Source organism: Colobus angolensis, unplaced genomic scaffold (assembly GCF_000951035.1).
Source record: "Colobus angolensis palliatus isolate OR3802 unplaced genomic scaffold, Cang.pa_1.0 Scaffold117, whole genome shotgun sequence".
Lineage (NCBI taxonomy): Eukaryota > Metazoa > Chordata > Mammalia > Primates > Cercopithecidae > Colobus > Colobus angolensis.
The window spans coordinates 4,237,798-4,242,548 of NW_012112808.1; the positions used below are offsets into that span (position 1 = coordinate 4,237,798).

At 46.9% G+C, this 4,751-nt stretch overlaps 1 protein-coding gene across 3 annotated transcripts in view; it reads right to left on the reverse strand.

Moving 5' to 3' along the window:
• RRBP1 (ribosome binding protein 1) overlaps positions 1 to 3,831 on the reverse strand; it is a 67,197-nt gene extending 63,366 nt beyond the window's left edge. For all 3 annotated transcript variants that reach the window (XM_011962842.1, XM_011962832.1, XM_011962824.1), the window contains exon 1: positions 3,750 to 3,831. The gene's annotated coding sequence lies outside the window, so the exon portion shown is untranslated. The remainder of the gene's footprint in view (positions 1 to 3,749) is intronic.
• Positions 3,832 to 4,751: the final 920 nt, after the last annotated feature.

A 4,751-nucleotide genomic window follows, 5' to 3' on the forward strand; every position in this document is an offset into this window, starting at 1 on the left:
AAGACCCTCTCAGAAACAAAAAATCAAAAGGTAAGAGCTGTTTGGACCAGGGAGAAGGCAGAAGTGGTGAGAACGGTCACTCTTGCTCTGTCCAGAAGGTAGAGCTGATGGGACCTGCTGTGTACAGGGTACAGGTATGAGACGGTGAGGAGTTAAGGATAAACCGAGGTTTGCAGCCTGAAAGGTGGAGCTAGCCAGCCTAGTTTCATTTTATAGGAGGAGGAAACTGAAGCCCAGGGAAGAGAAGTCGTGTCCAAAGTCACTCACTTTTTCCAGGGATTAGAACACCCAACCAGTGCTTCTCCCACTGCTCCACACAGCAGCTCCATGGGACATGCTGATGACTAGTCCGGTCACACCGAACAGCCCCCAGCCCCTGAGGGACTGCCAATACCCAAGCACGTCACATAAATTGGGATAGGATGCTGGGCGCTGAGAGCACAGGCCCCGCCCAGAGAGGACAACCACAGTCCATGGCTGCCACACAAGAAAGTCAACCTGGTATAGCCAGAAATTCCCATTTTTCTCCCAGAGAACCCAAAAATCTAGATTTTGTTTTTTTTATTTTGAGACAGTCTCACTGTCGCCTAGGCTGGAGTGTAGTAGTGTGATCTTGGCTCACTGCAACGTCCACCTTCCAGGTTCAAATGATCCTCCCGCCTCAGCCACCTGAGTAGCCGGGACTACAGGCACATGCCACCATGCCTGGCTAATTTTTGTATTCTTTATAGAGATGGGGTTTTGCCATGTTGCCCAGGCTGGTATCAAACTCCTGGGCTCAAATGATCCACCCGCCTTGGCCTCACAAAGTGCTGGGATTACAGGGATGAGTCGCTGTGCCGAGCCCAAACAAATATAGATTTTAATGAAAAAAACAAAAACAAAAAATTTCCAGTTTTCAAAGGTGACTCAGTTGCTTAATAACATGAGGTCAGTGAAACAAACTGCATGTGGAGGCCAGGTTCAGTTCACACAGGGCACCAGTGTGGAATTCCTCTCAAGACAGCCTAACAGACCTTGTTTGCTTATACCTTGCCCGGGGTAGAGAATTAAAGATTTGAATTCAAGATGGTCTTTTATTCCAACTTTTGAGTCAGCAAATATTCATTATCACTATAAATAGTCGGTAACTTCCAGTAGTCTCAGTGGGCCTCCTTTCTGACCAGAAAGAGATCAAGTAGCTGTCCATCATTCAGCTTCTTCCTTTAAAGTTAAACTTTGGTTTTATGTTATTCTTTACAGAGTACTAATACTAAGATGAGTCCAGAAGTACAACCAAGAATTCAAAAATTCTTCCCCAATACTGCCCAATTATCCTTTCAAAGTTATATGGAGGCCGGGCACGGTGGTTCATGCCTACAATCCCAGCACTTTGGGAGGCTGAGGAGGGCAGATCACCTGAGGTCAGGAGTTCTAGACCAGCCTGACCAACATGGTGAAACCCCATCTCCACTAAAAATACAAAATGAGCTGAGCATGCCTGTAATCCCAGCTACTCAGGAGGCTGAGGCAGGAGAATCGCTTGAACCCGGGAGGTGGAAGGTTGCGGTAAACCGAGATCACGCCATTAGACTCCAGCCTGGGCAACAAGAGCGAAACTTCATCTCAAAAAGAAGAAAAAAAAGTTAAATGGAGAATAACAGAGCTGTGTAAATAGTCACCAGTGTAGGAACCAATTTATGATACACCAAGAACACTGGAACTCCAATACTTTGGAACTGAAAAGGTTTTGGGACTGGACAGGTATTCTAGTCTTGCCAAAAAAATCTAAGTTAGAAATCACAAAATGTTTTTGATAAGTTAAAGTTGCTGCCCACTGTTTATGGGTGGAAGACATATGTTACTGAATGCACATAAAGGACACACAGATATGTCTGGTTTTGGGGGAGTCTGGTTGTCTGCTTCAGGAGACTTGGCCAGAATTTGTCTGCCTAAGAAAACAGTCTCCTAGGAGGCCCCTGAACTAATTTTCTATATGCTAAGTTAGAGTGCCTCCTTGCCTAGGCACTGTCACTTAGAATTAAACCTCTACCTTCCCTTACAAGCCATCACTTTCTACTTAATATCTATTTATTTTCTGTCTTTGTTACAAGTCACCATTTTGATGCTGAGGGCATTGGGTAAAAAAATCTCTCCAGGACAGGGCCACTATCTGTGCAGCCCCCCTCCCACTCCTTTTTCTTGGAAAGCAGTTTACAATGCACGCTAAGAGGCGGGACTAATGCTTTCTCAGGGTGAGATCTTATCAGATGAAGTGCATCAACTGCCACTAGTCAACTGGTTTTGACCTACAGAATGGGCAATTTCGTGTGGTTCCACATATTACCACATGATCAAGAGGAACAGAGACATGAATGTTTAGAGAACATCAGCTACCTCTAGACCAGCGCTTGTCCAGTAGAACTTTCTGTGATGGTGGCAACCATCTACACCCACACTGACCGACTTGTGACTACCGAGCACCTGAAGTGTGGCTAATTTGACTCAGATATTGAATGTTTAATTTTACTTAATTTGAACTGTTTTAAACTTAAATTGCTACTTGTGGCTACTGTATTGGACAACACAGTTCTAGACAGTGGCTTTTTCAGGCAAGAACTAGGTCTCACTTGCAGTGTTTGAACGCCCACCACACAGGAGACCCTTGGTGAAAAAGATGAAATGGAAAACACCTTCTGCGTTGCCAGATTTTCAAATGCCTCCCCATCTTCCTGCCACTGAAGCTCTTAATTTTGATCTTCAAGTTCTGTGTCTTCCCTTGGGTAATTACTGCCCCAGGAAGGTGGAGGTGCACGGCCAGGAGGGAACATTTGGAAGGCTGGGCCCACACTGCCTAACAACTAGGCAATAGGAACTGGCCTGACAACCTCCTGACCGGCAGGGCCTCCACCTTCTCATCCACTGAATGGGTGACAACCATTCCCACCCTCTAGAACAGAGTTATTGTAAGGCCTAAATGTAAACCACAGTTGTGGAATCTGATTCTAAAAAGCGAACCTTAAAAACCAAGTTGGACTCAGCTTCATTTATCCGATGAGACAGCTGGGAATAGTTTAACATGTTACGGCTGTCACCTGAAGTGATAATATTTATGATGTTATAGGCCAGGTCTTAACCACTGCAGGCTCAGCATGCACAGATGGACAGCACAGTCCCTGCCTTCATCATTCTGACTTGACCATTATTTTTGTTTCTCCTGAAACAAGGTTTTAGCAAAGAAAAACTTGCTGTCTCAACAGAACTGTTGATCCTCTATGTGTCATTCATCTATTAGTTAAAATTCCCAGGGCTAAAAAGACAAGAAGAGTCTGGGTCCCGACACTTTTAAAAGGTGTCCCTGCTACATAATAAACCAATACTCCAATCACTGGCATTCAACCATTTAAACTGAGTTTGGTGCCATGTAATTATTGCAGCCTGTTGAGTTAGGGCTCATTTCAGCAAAGAGCATACTTGCTCAAATGTGACTTGATTTAAGATTTATTTAAAACTCTCCCATCACCAAAAAATATTCATACACCATACCACTGTAACTTCTTAATCTCTCTGTAAATGTTCAGAGACAGATTCCTAAGTATGAAAGGTAAGAGTTGTTACAGTGCCTAGAGCTCTAAACCTCTGCTTCTAAACCCCAAGATCCCTTTCTGGTCTCCCTTCCCCCAACCTTAGCCTCCTCCAGGCCTCCACTGGCCCAGGAGCCCTGCAAGCCGGCTTTGCGGTGCTCCATGCAAAAGGAAAACTTCACCTACTAGGAGGTCTGCCCCCGCCTTTGCTTCAACAGAGAGGGAAATGGCACCTCCAGGACTTCAGAACCGGAAGCTTCTTTCTGGAAGGGAAAGAGGTTGGCAGATCATAGTGGGAGTGACCTTTGGCAAGTTCATAAACGAGTCAAGACATCACACAGTAAGTGGCATGCTGCAGGGTCACAGATTTCTCTAGGTGTCGGATTAACAGGAAGTTAAATCAAACAAGGAGAGTGAGGAGGGAGGCAGGGGCAGTGGGAGAATGTCGCTCAGCTGCACAGGGCCCGGTAACATTCGCAGTTGTTCTTCCTGGGAGTGCTGGACAGACGTCCTGGGTTTCTGGGGACACCCAGTTCTGAAGAGGTATCTAATGTGAGATGTGAGGCCCTACTAGACCTATTTCTCCAAATTTCTGAAAATGCCATCCAGATGGCCCCTACCCTGAAGGTTTCAGCACACAGAGGGAATAGCTGAGCAGTGACATGAGAGGCTCCCCAGGTCCCTCAGAGTTTCATTTCCTTGGTGCTTCCCAGTCTCTCCTAACCTCTGACCTCCCAGAGTAATTGCCAAATTGCCTTCTGTTTGTACAAGGTCCCAGCACTTCCCGGCGTGGCTCCCTACCCTGTGAGTGGGTGGTGCTGTCTCCAGGCCACAGATAAGAAACTCGGGTTTACAGGGGCCTTGGGACCTGCGAGTAGGCGGCCAGTACGTGGCCCCGGGTGTAGAACCCTGGCTGTGCGACTTCTGCAGCCCCGTGCCCGCCGCAGTGCCGGAGCCAGGCCCCACCTTCCTCCCCTGTCCCGCACTTCCCTACAAACGCATCCCAACTGAACAGCCAACACTTGTGGCTCCTTCCTACAAGTGCTAGGTCTCCACAGCTTTTCTCGCAAATCGAAGCCAACAGGAGCCCCGATTTGCAGACGAGGAAATGGAAACCCCGAACGAAACAACTTGGTCGGTGTCACCCTCGCAGGCCGGGACACTATAGAGCTAAAACTCGCGACTTAT